This window comes from Anas platyrhynchos, chromosome 3 (assembly GCF_047663525.1).
Source record: "Anas platyrhynchos isolate ZD024472 breed Pekin duck chromosome 3, IASCAAS_PekinDuck_T2T, whole genome shotgun sequence".
Taxonomy (NCBI): Eukaryota; Metazoa; Chordata; class Aves; order Anseriformes; family Anatidae; genus Anas; species Anas platyrhynchos.
Genome location: NC_092589.1, coordinates 1,053,575 through 1,065,963, shown reverse-complemented (window position 1 = coordinate 1,065,963; position 12,389 = coordinate 1,053,575). Strand labels below are relative to the sequence as shown.

Here is a 12,389-nt window from a genome sequence, read left to right as displayed (position 1 = left end):
GCAGCCCGTTCCAGTGCCTAACAACCCTTTCAGTAAAGAAATTCTTCCTAACATCTAACCTAAAACTCCCCTGGCGTAACTTTAGCCCATTCCCCCTCGTCCTGTCACCAGGCACACGGGAGAACAGGCCAACCCCCACATTGCTACAGCCTCCTTTAATGTACTTATACAGAGCAATAAGGTCACCCCTGAGCCTCCTCTTCTCTAGGCTGAACAAGCCCAGCTCCTTCAGCCGCTCCTCATAGGACTTGCTCTCCAGGCCCCTCACCAGCTTCGTCGCCCTTCTTTGGACCCGCTCAAGCACCTCGATGTCCTTCTTGTAGCGAGGGGCCCAAAACTGAACACAGTACTCGAGGTGCGGCCTCACCAGAGCCGAGTACAGGGGGACGATCACCTCCCTAGCCCTGCTGGTCACAGTGTTTCTGATACAAGCCAGGATGCCGTTGGCCTTCTTGGCCACCTGAGCACACTGCTGGCTCATATTCAGCCGACTGTCCACCATCACTCCCAGGTCCTTCTCTGCCTGGCAGCTCTCCAACCATTCCTCTCCCAGCCTGTAGTTCTGCTTGGGGTTATTGCGCCCCAGGTGCAGGACCCGGCACTTGGCCTTGTTGAACTTCATGCAGTTGACCTCAGCCCATCGGTGTAGCCTATCCAGATCCTCCTGCAGAGCCTTCCTACCCTCGAGCAGATCGACACACGCACCTAGCTTGGTGTCATCTGCAAACTTACTGAGGGTGCACTCAGTGCCGTCATCCAGATCATTGATGAAGATGTTAAAGAGGACCGGCCCCAGCACCGAGCCCTGGGGGACGCCACTAGTGACTGGCCTCCAACTGGACTTGGCTCCATTTACCACAACTCTTTGGGCCCGGCTATCCAGCCAGTTTCTAACCCAACGAAGCGTGCGCCAGTCCAAGCCAAGAGCAGCCAGTTTCTTGAGGAGAATGCTGTGGGAGACGGTGTCAAAAGCCTTGCTGAAGTCAAGGTAGACCACATCCACAGCCTTTCCCTCATCCACCCAGCGCGTCACTTTGTCGTAGAAGGAGATCAGGTTCGTCAAGCAGGACCTGCCTTCCATAAACCCATGCTGGCTGGGCCTGATCACCTGCTTGCCCTTCAAGTGCCGCATGATGACTCCCAAGAGGATCTGCTCCATGAGCTTCCCTGGTACTGAGGTCAAACTGACCGGCCTGTAGTTCCCCGGGTCTGCCCTCCGGCCCTTCTTGTAGATGGGCGTCACATTTGCTAACTGCCAGTCAGCTGGGACCTCCCCGGATAGCCAGGACTGCTGATAAATGATGGATAGGGGCTTGGCCAGCTCCTCTGCCAGTTCTCTCAGTACCCTTGGGTGGATCCCATCCGGCCCCATCGATTTGTGGACATCCAAGTGCCGTAGCAGGTCACCAACCAGTTCTTCGTGGATGGTGAGGGCCACATCCTGCTCCCCGTCCCCTTCCACCAGTTCTGGGTACTGGGTATCCAGAGAGCAACCGGTTTTGCCGCTAAAGACTGAGGCAAAGAAGGCATTGAGCACCTCCGCCTTTTCCTCATCTCTTGTAACTAAGTTTCCCCCTGCATCCAGTAAAGGATGGAGATTCTCCCTAGTCCTCCTTTTGGTGTTGATGTATTTATAAAAGCGTTTTTTGTTATCTTTAACGGCAGTAGCCAGTTTGAGCTCCAGATGAGCTTTGGCCTTCCTAATCTTGTCCCTGCACAGCCTCGCTACATCCTTATAGTCCTCCTTAGTGGCCTGCCCAATTTTCCAAAGATTATAAACCCTCTTTTTTTTCCTAAGCTCAAGCCACAATTCTCTGTTGAGCCAGGCTGGTCTTCTTCCCCGCTGGCTCATCTTTGGGCGCATGGGAATAGACCGCTCCTGCGCCATTAGGATTTGCCTCTTAAAGAGCGCCCAGCCTTTCTGGACCCCTCTGCCCTTCAGAACCGCCTCCCATGGGACTCCACCAACTAGTGTCCTGAGCAGCCCAAAGTCAGCCCTCCGAAAGTCCAATACAGTGGTTTTACTGGTTCCCTTCCTGGCCCCGCCAAGAATAGTGAACTCCACCATTTCGTGGTCACTCTGCCCAAGACTGTTCCCGACAATCACATCCTCCACCAGTCCTTCTCTGTTTGTGAAGAGAAGGTCTAGCAGGGCACCACCCCTGGTAGGTTCACTAATCAGCTGCGTCAGGAAGCTATCTTCCACTTTCTCCAGAAACCTCCTAGACTGCTTCCTCTGGGCTGTGTTGTGCTTCCAGGATATGTCAGGGAAGTTGAAGTCCCCCACGAGTACAAGCGCCGACGATTTCGCAACTTCTGTCAGCTGCCTGTAGAACTCCTCATCCGTCTCCTCATCCTGGTTCGGCGGTCTATAGCAGACCCCGACCAGGACACTAGCCTTGTTGTCCCTGCCGATCCTAACCCAAAGGGACTCGATCTTGTCATTCCTAGCCTCGAGTTCTACAACATCGAAAGACTCTCTAATATAGAGAGCCACACCGCCACCCCTTCTGTGCTGCCTGTCCCTTCTGAAGAGCCTATAGCCAGGCATCGCAGCACTCCAGTCATGAGACTGGTCCCACCACGTTTCCGTGATGGCAACCAAGTCGTAGCCTGCCCGCTGCACGATGGCTTCCAGCTCCTCCTGTTTGTTACCCATGCTGCGTGCATTGGTGTAGATGCACTTCAGCTGGGCCTTTACCTTATCCTCCGGCCTTGCCATTGCTCCCCCTGGCACAGCCCCAACAGTCCTTGCTTCAGCCCCATCCCCCTTCTTACCTAGTTTAAAGCCCTATCAATGAGCCCCGCCAGCTCCTGGCCCAGGATCCTTTTTCCCCTAAAGGATAGGGACCCGTCTACGGCCATCAGACCAGGTGCTGAGTAAACTGCCCCATGGTCGAAAAACCCAAGATTTCTGCGTAGGCACCAGCCCCGGAGCCATGTGTTTAACAGGTGGGCTTTCCTTGTCCTCTCCGTACCCCTCCCTGTCAACGTAGGGATGGACGAAAATACTACCTGCACTCCTGCTCCGTCCACTAACCGTCCCAGCCCCCTAAAGTCTCTTTTGATAGCCTTCAGGCTTCTGTCATCAATGTCATCACTGCCCGCCTGGACTATCAGGAGAGGATAATAATCAGAGGGGCGTACCAGGTTGGGGAGCTTCCTGGCAACGTCCCTGACCCTGGCCCCAGGGAGGCAGCAGACTTCCCTACGGGTAGGGTCAGGCCGACAAATAGGGCCCTCTGTCCCCCTAAGGATAGAGTCTCCCACGACAATCACCCTTCTTTCTTTCTTGGTGGAGGCAGTCCTGATGCGTAGAGTCGACCTCCTCACCCTAGGCATCCTCCTGGGAACACTTTCTATCTCTTCCTCAGTTGCTGGTCTCTCAATCTCCAGGGCCTCAAACCTGTTTTGTAAGGGCACCTGGGAAGGTGGGGCCGGAAGGGGAGGGCATTGTTATAAGCTCCCTCTTAATTAATTTTTCAGAGAGCATTGCTTTAATAATAGAAAGGAATTTATTGAGTAAGCAACAGCAAGCAAAACAGCGCTGGGCGGCCGGGGAGTCTCGGCTCCGCCAACGGCGCGCACCTCACCCCCCCCAGGGTCCCTTTTTATATCTTGGTGATTTCAGGATTACACAGCACGTCCGGGTATGTTCTGCGACTGCGCGCACTGTTGCTAGGGGGTCGTCTCTGTCCCTCTGGTGGTCGTGAAGATGAAGGCCGTAGTCTTCCTCGGCGTTGTGGTTCAACTTCTTTCTTTATTTGGTCATGTTGGCCCAGCGTGAGACAGGGAGGCAGGGTGTTGATACACTAGTTTAACAACTTATCAGGAGACGGTTACATGAACTTTGCAGCAGTGTTTTTTGAACAAAAGAGGCTACTGAGATGCAGAAGGAGAGAAGGGGAGAGGGTTCTCTTTTTTGTTACATTAAGCAAAGGAATTTTCATAGTGTCTAGCTAAGCATTATACAGCTCCTTACTTCAGCAGGGAGTTTTCACAACTCCCATTCCTCAAACAGAACTCCTTGTTTTTACAAAAGACAATGAACAAACATTTATTGTGTATTACAATCCCTCCTTTTTCTTTTAGTTACTCATTTTGTTCATTGAAGCTCTGCAATGCCTGGCTACTAAGAACTAATGTTTCCTCGATTCCTTCATTGGTACTTATTGGCTCGTATCTGGCATGTATGAGCATTAAATGTGCCGCTTCTAAATGTCCCTTTACAATCGCAATCAATTTATTAAAAATACATGGTCCAAAAGTTAGTGCTATTATTAAGAACAACAAAGGTCCTGTTATTGTTGATAATAAAGTAGTAGGCCAAGGTGAATAATTAAACCAAGATTCGTACCAGCTCTGTCGGGCTTCATTCTCCCGTTTCCTTTTTTTTTTTTCAACCCTTCCCTGGGTCTTGCCATTGTATCTCTTACCTCTCCAGTGTGATCAGCATACACACAGCATTCCTCTTTCGGGTCTGCACACAGCCCGTCCTGTTGTAAAAAAAAAAAAAAAAAACAAATCTAATCCCCTACGATTTTGTAACACTACCTCTGAAAGCAACCTGATAGATTTTCCAGGGCCGAGATGGATTGTTCAATTTGGGTCAGGTCCTCGTCCACAGCAATGCATAAGGAAGTAAATTCTTGATTTTGTTTAACCAATGAGGCTACCCTGGTCCCCACTCTAGCTCCTCCCAGGATTATTAGGGTGGCCAAAGTTAGAGCCGTGAATGGTTCCCATCTTTCCAGATGATGACTTTCCACTGTGTCTGGGTGTACATATAATCCTCAGGGTGGTATAGAATCCTTGGTATAATTATCACCTGTATACAGAAATCACGAGACACATTAAAGAGTTTTAGTGATAGACAAGGAGTTATGCCCACTCACAAACAAACCCACCTAGCATTGTTGGCTGGGATTAACCACTCGGCTGATTGTTTTCCATTCTCCATGGTATTACATAGGTGACACTTCCCACTAGGAACCGTGCACACACACCTACCACCTCCAGTGACTTGTGTTAGTGTTACCCTTATGTCTTTTCCCCAACTGCAATGTAGAGGGCTGTTCTCGTTTGTGCGGGAGGGCTCCCCAGGATTCCCGATAGCATCATAATATGAAGGCCTTATACTAAAGCATAATCAACAGTGTTTTGTTACATTTGGGTTTGTTTTGTTTAATAATTTGTAGCTGGCATTCATGACCCCCCCATATGTTATTCTCAGCTATGTTATCATTCTCGGCTTTACCTGAGCTCGTAGGGCTGCCGAGGGTTGGAAGTGTAGTATTTTCCGCAGGCTGGATTCCCTGGACATTTTCTGACAATACCTCATTTGGTCCTACTGCCTGGGGCCTATCAGCATCCTCCTTTTCATTAGTATGAGTCCTCCCCTATCTGTTCTGTGTTTGTAAAATCTGACACCTCACATTTTTCCTAGTACCCAGCTAGTATCATCCAAGTTTGTTATATTTATATATAGAACCTTGCAAATTTCTTTATTTCCATGGAAGGTTCCTGTATACCCTATACCATGCCCTCACCACCTGTAACGGGGACCTGCTTGTTGGTTACAACCTTGCGGCCCATATCCCACTTGTAAGAATTTATTCCGACCAGCCCTGAGTGTCCAGTCCATAGCAATGGTTTCACACCCCCAGTATGCACAATAATACATGTTCGGGTAATTACAGTACCCCTTTCCTGGGTTAGAACTTGGGCAGAAATAAAATCCTGATCGGTTAAAGCATGGCTGCACTGACACCAGGTCACATAATGTGATGCGGAAACTGGGAGCACCCGCTGTCGTTGTTTGCTGGATGACGAATTGATCCTTCCATCTGATCAAGCTCCATTTAAAAGGCTGATGGGGATGCGCAGACCCATAGCTGACCAAAATGATGATACTGACTCCCATGTATCGTAGGAGGTGGTTGGAGCCCATCTAAATTGTCGGCCCCTCAGTCCCCCACCGTTTTCACTTCTCTGCCTCGCTTGTCAGTTCGGTTGCAGCGAACTACAAGGTATCGGTTCTTCTTGGCAGCAGCAGTGTTCTTCAGGGGAACCTACTAGGGAGCCTTTGAAACAGGGCCTCCTCCCCTTCCCACGATACACAGATAATATAAAATACTTATCGAGTCCGTCTTAGTGTCAGCTTCAAGTCGTCAGGGCCTGGAGCTGCCTCCCATTTACCTTCCCGGATTGGTCCTTTCACACGGCTGGCATGCGTCCATCCTTTCTCCGCAGTTCGAATAGCCGTTTCTGTGGTAAGCAAAACAACATAGGGGCCTTCCCCATCGTGGTGTTAAAGCAGTCTCTTTCCAAGTCTTAATTAGAATTGAGGGTGATCAAGTGGCAGTTCCAAGTCATAGGGCATACCATATAGCATTTCAAAAGGAGAAATTCCTACATCAGTTCTGGGCTGTGTCCATATGTTTAACAGTGCAAGGGGTAAGCATTTTACCCAAGAAGCCTTAGTTTCCAGCACAAGTTTTGTTAGTTGTTTCTTAATTTCACCATTCATTCACTCTTCCTTTCCAGAAGAGGAGGGGTGCCAGGGGCTGTGAAAATCCCACTCAATCTCTAAGGCCTGCTTTGATCCTTGCAGTAAAGCTTTACACCCATTCAGTCACGTGGTCAATTAGGACAAACAAGTAACTCAGTAAAGTCTACCTGTATACTTTGGAAAGGTCAAAGCCCTGGCTCCCGTCCCCCTCTAGATAGGTTACAGAAGGCCTTTTTATTTACCTTTTGACATATAGTAGTACATCCTCTACATGTGTGCTTCCCTAAAGTATATATTCCTACACAGACATGCTTTCTTAGAACAACATCACACATTGCTTGCACCTCCCAATGACTCTTCTGATGTAAAACAGTTAATATTTGCCTCATTATCACTTTATTCAGCATTTCTCTCCCATCAGGGAGTATCGATTTTCCTTAAAATGATCCACATATTTGTAACATTAATACCTCCTTGGGAGGTTGTAATTGCTCCAAAATCTTTTTTAGAATTTACCCAAATAGATAGGTGGCCCTGTATAGCCCTGAGGTAAAATTGTCCACCTATATTGTTGCTTCCGCACCCATTTCAGGGTCTTTCCAGTCAGAGGTGAATATACATGTATGTTTGCTCTCAGGGCCAGAGAGCACTCCATTAATAACACTGTTATTCTAGTCTAACAATTTACTAGTTGAATGCCCAATTTAATCATCAAATCCCTTCCCAACAAGTTAGTCCCTGCCTTGGATACATACAGTAATTGCCCAATGATCATTTTATCCCCTAGTCTCAGCTTGGTATCCCCCAAAAGTGGCACTGTTATCCCAGTCCCTTCTACCCCCATCACATTTAGGGTTTCATTAGTTAATTTAATCCCTGATACTTTACAAGTAACAGCAGTTGGGAGAGCGAGAAACCCCCCCCCCGCAGACACCAAAGTCAGTGCAGAAGGAGGGGGAGGAGGCGCTCCAGGCGCTGGAGCCGAAGCCCCCCTGCGGCCGCTGGAGAGGCCCCTGGTGGAGCAGGCTGTTCCCCCCTCCCTGATGCTTGGGAAACTGAACAAACACCACAGCAAATATGAAAATATACCAAAACTTCTAGACTGTTACTTAGATAATGCCTACATCACCTTTCCCTGCTCATTCAACTTCGAATACCTTTAACACTTTCAACAAACCTTTTAACACTTCCTTTATCTTTCTCTAGCCTTTACTTTTCTAATGCCGACATCAAAGGCTCAGTCAGGGGCCAACTTAATTCCGTACCTTTTCCCTCCAAGATGCTGAAACAACATCAATATACAACATTTCATCCTGTTTTCCTTCTTTCCACAAAAACAACATTGACTGTAATATGGTGTTATAATTAATACTTCCATTTAGGAGCCACTCCGCTCCATCCTCTAGTTTATAAAGTGGCCACCACTGATTACAATATTTAATAAGGGTTCTTTTACTCTCTGTACCCTCTTACCCCACTATATCCCTTCAATGTGTTAGTATACATCCTAGGGGGCTTTTCCTCGGGATTTCTTTGCTTTGAACTTTTCCTATTGTAATCTGCAGTGGTTAATATTCCACCGTTTTCCTAGAAGCTCTTTACTAGTCAATCCCAATCCCTCCAAAATCCACAATATATAGATACACAAGTAAAATCAGACCACTGGAAATTAACTGCCTGTAGACAATTACACCGGGAACATTTAAACCTGATGAACCGATAATATGCCTGGGAAAATTTTGTTCCCTTAAACATACACCTCAATGGCAGTTCTTATATTTTCATATTTACATATTAACATATGTATAAAAGAACACTTGAACAAAAATGCCCCGGCTTTTATATATACAATATACAATGTACAATTATTATTCCAGTTAGAATTATTCCTCAGCAGCTGGAAACATTGTGCCAGTTGCCATTAAAGCTCGCTTACCCTCCTCCTGTCTCTTTCTTAAAATCTCGGACGTCCCCAGAGTTAATGGGGACAGCCACATATTCCTAGTCACTGGTCCCTGAACGCTAGAGTCAGAGTCGCTATCAGAGTCTCCCTGGGGTTGCGGATTAGGAAGCCCGGGAGTCGGAGGGGCTGCAGGTGGTGGTGGTGAAATATAGGGAGACAGTGGGGCTGGGATCTCTAATTCTCGGTTTTTCTTCTGCCTCCCATCCCCTCCTTTTTCTTTTAGAGGATATAAATCGGCTTGAGTTTCCAAGCTGATCCACAAATGTCCATATTCACTTTCTTCCAAACTAAAAGGTTCCTTTGAGTTTACATAAATATTTAGGGCCTGGCAAACCCAATCTTCAAAGGACCCAAATACAGGCCAGTAAAGGTGGTCTCCTCGAATCTGTTTACCACCCCAAACTTCAACACAATAATGTATCATTTTTACTTTATTGCTTCCCCGCCTAAAAGGGGAATCCTGCCAATTTTTAATCATTAATCCCAGGGTAACCTAACATCAGACGTTACCCTGCCCATGGGACCAGAAGGCTTACTCTTCTTCTGTCCCATCTTCTGGAGCGCCGTCACACACACACACACAAATCGCTTCCCCCTTTTCGTGGCCCAGTCCCTCGCGGGATGTGGGAACCGCACTACCGAGGGGTCTGCACTCGCTTTGTCCGCAATTGGACGTCTCACAACGCTACGCTCCAGGATACCCAACCCCAACCGAACGGATCACCGGCCTATACTTACTCACTCCTGAGTCTTCGTTCGGTCTTCGTGCACAAAGATTACTAGGGGTTGCCGGCTTTATTTGCTTGCTGCCGAATTTAGGGTTCGTCGGTGAAGGATTTGAATGAAAGTAGTCCTAGCGAAGGCCGCTGAAATCAGCGGGGCGCCCCCTCCAAAGGTCTTTCAATCAGATTGCCTTCATCCGAGTCACGGCACCAAATTTGTTATAAGCTCCCTCTTAATTAATTTTTCAGAGAGCATTGCTTTAATAATAGAAAGGAATTTATTGAGTAAGCAACAGCAAGCAAAACAGCGCTGGGCGGCCGGGGAGTCTCGGCTCCGCCAACGGCGCGCACCTCACCCCCCCCAGGGTCCCTTTTTATATCTTGGTGATTTCAGGATTACGCAGCACGTCCGGGTATGTTCTGCGACTGCGCGCACTGTTGCTAGGGGGTCGTCTCTGTCCCTCTGGTGGTCGTGAAGATGAAGGCCGTAGTCTTCCTCGGCGTTGTGGTTCAACTTCTTTCTTTATTTGGTCATGTTGGCCCAGCGTGAGACAGGGAGGCAGGGTGTTGATACACTAGTTTAACAACTTATCAGGAGACGGTTACATGAACTTTGCAGCAGTGTTTTTTGAACAAAAGAGGCTACTGAGATGCAGAAGGAGAGAAGGGGAGAGGGTTCTCTTTTTTGTTACATTAAGCAAAGGAATTTTCATAGTGTCTAGCTAAGCATTATACAGCTCCTTACTTCAGCAGGGAGTTTTCACAACTCCCATTCCTCAAACAGAACTCCTTGTTTTTACAAAAGACAATGAACAAACATTTATTGTGTATTACAGGCATCGCCTGCCATGTCGCGCAGGGACCTGTCTCCACTCCTCCTCAACTCCCAGATCCCCTCCCTCTGTCCGACGGCGACAGGGCAGGGGGTCCACCCCCATTTGGGGTGTCTCACCCCGGTACCTCTCCTTGAGGCCCTGCAGGGAGTTGCTCCAGAAGTCTATCTCCCGCTCACATTCCCTGATGGCCCTCAGCCTCTCCACCTCCTCCTTGAGCTCCGCCACCATGCGGATCAGGTCATCCACTTGCTCACATCTCACGCACGCAGTGTCTCTGCCTCCCGCCGACGGCAGCAGCAGGCTCTGACACTCCCTGCATCCGGTGACCTGAACCGCTGCATTCTTTAACGGGCAGTCGGTCTGGGTGTGTACCGACCTCCTGCAGAGCGCTCCGTGCCTTGTGGAGACCATTATCGCCTAGCTAAAGACCGTCGTTAAGAGGCGTTCGTGTGGGCGGGGGTTGCTCTCCTCCCTTCCTGCTCGCCCTGCCTGCGCGACCTGTTTGATTTCACAGTGGAGAAGATTTTAAAAATGACTAATCTAAGAAGAACAAAAGGCAGGCTGCAGCAGGGAAAAGGTAAAGTTGCTTTTGTACTTTGCAAGATGTGGTAAAGTATCAGCCTTTTAAGGCCAATAATAATTCAATTCTCTGATTAAAAAATGAAAGAGGTGAGAGGAAATATGTGAATGAAAGGATTATGGATAATGTTGAGTTCTGCTGTGCTTTTGTTTTTAAAAGGCAACCAAAGTGCAATATCTTGTTACATTTCATGTGTGCTGGAAATGAAACAATACATTCTGGGATAGCTCAAGTTTCATATGAGAGAGAGATTTTTAATTTTAATTTTTATTATTATTATAAATTTTTTGAGATAAAGGGGCTACATGAAACATTGTCAGGTTGTCAGGACTTGCATTTTAAAACAGAAGTGCATCAAGATTCTGTTCTGGGTCTTCTATGTTTTCTCTGAACTGTGAAGCGATAGACTAAGCAGTTCTCTTAATGCAGTAAAATTTAGTTTTGCATTGCATTTTGTGGATGCAAATGTAGTACTTTAGCACTGGCAGGTAATTGGTGAAAGAGACAGCTGCTGTCTTTCTCCTAACTTTGCTCTCCAATTTAAAATGCACTAGGTGAGTGGGTGAGTCATTTTTTTTTAAATAATTACTAACTTTTGACTCTGTTTTTAAAACCTTAAATATTCTCTCCTGTCTTTGGTAAGATTGTGGTTTTATTGTTGATATTGCTGATCATAGGACACCTGTGCTATTGCTACTATATGTTTTTGCTCCACTGTGATGAAATTCTTGTTTGTACACGAAAGTAGCGTGTGAAGAGTTCCTCTTTCACTTGTGTGTGTGTTAGCTCCCTGTCAGATTTAACCCCCCCACCTTCCAAACCAGTAATTTGCCTTTCATGCCAAATGCTATGTGAAGTTACAGTGTTTGAGTGGTGATCACTCATGTGGGTAACATTGCCTGATTTTTCCTAATATGAGAAAATATCTGGATGCTATAATGTGCTGATTTTTAAAAGAGATACCAGAGAAGAGACCTTGTGCTCTGTATCTCTGTTGTGCTCTCATGCCATCATTGGGTGTGCACCCCTTCCCCCGTGTGCCCTCTGTTACGCACTCTCTTCATTTTACCTCTGGCTCACTTGCTGTCTCTCATTGTCTTGGCTCTTGCCTTTTCACTTGCTGTTCGTCAGTCTTCTATATGCTCCTTTGTGTTCAGTCATGGGCACGTGCTCTCTTGCTCTGTCTTTCTCACACGTGCTTCTTCATGCTTAGTCTTGTGTGCTTGCCCAAGTCTTTTTCTTACACAGTCACATTGTCCCTCTTCATCTCTCATACCGTCTTGTGCTCTGGCTCACTCTACTTTATTGCTTCTTCCAAATTTCTCATTCACTTATACACTACGTACATCAGGTACGGAGGCATACACTACATCAGTTGTTTATTCTAAATAGTGGATATGTTGAACCCTTCTTTGTAACATGTTGCATGTTTTATGGCTAATCTGATGATCCATCAGTGAATGACAAACTGCTCCATTAATTGGATCATTAATATTAATCCAATATTAATGCTTGGTTTTGTTTACTTCCACTACTTTATTAATATTATTCTCATTTTGTTTCAGAAACTCCAAGTGGAAAATAAAAAATCAAGTATTAGAGAATTTAAGGTCTTTGGGATTTGCTAAATTCAGTTAAGAACTGATTTCATTATTAATTCCAATGTCCAATAAAAATTGAATCTCACTGGGCAGGGTTTAAAATTCTGGCAAGGGTATTATCCATACAACAGCCTAGTCTGTCAGTGGCTAAGCATGTTGCAGTGGAAAAACTGAAG

General features: G+C 46.9%; 1 long non-coding RNA gene across 1 annotated transcript; it reads right to left on the bottom strand.

Moving 5' to 3' along the window:
* Window positions 1-3,492: 3,492 nt before the first annotated feature.
* Window positions 3,493-10,109, bottom strand: LOC140002063 (uncharacterized). The gene is made up of 2 exons (XR_011807909.1): window positions 9,213-10,109; window positions 3,493-4,496 (listed from the first exon to the last, which is right to left on the bottom strand). It is a non-coding gene; the product is annotated as an uncharacterized lncRNA (long non-coding RNA).
* Between the last annotated feature and the right edge of the window lie 2,280 nt (window positions 10,110-12,389).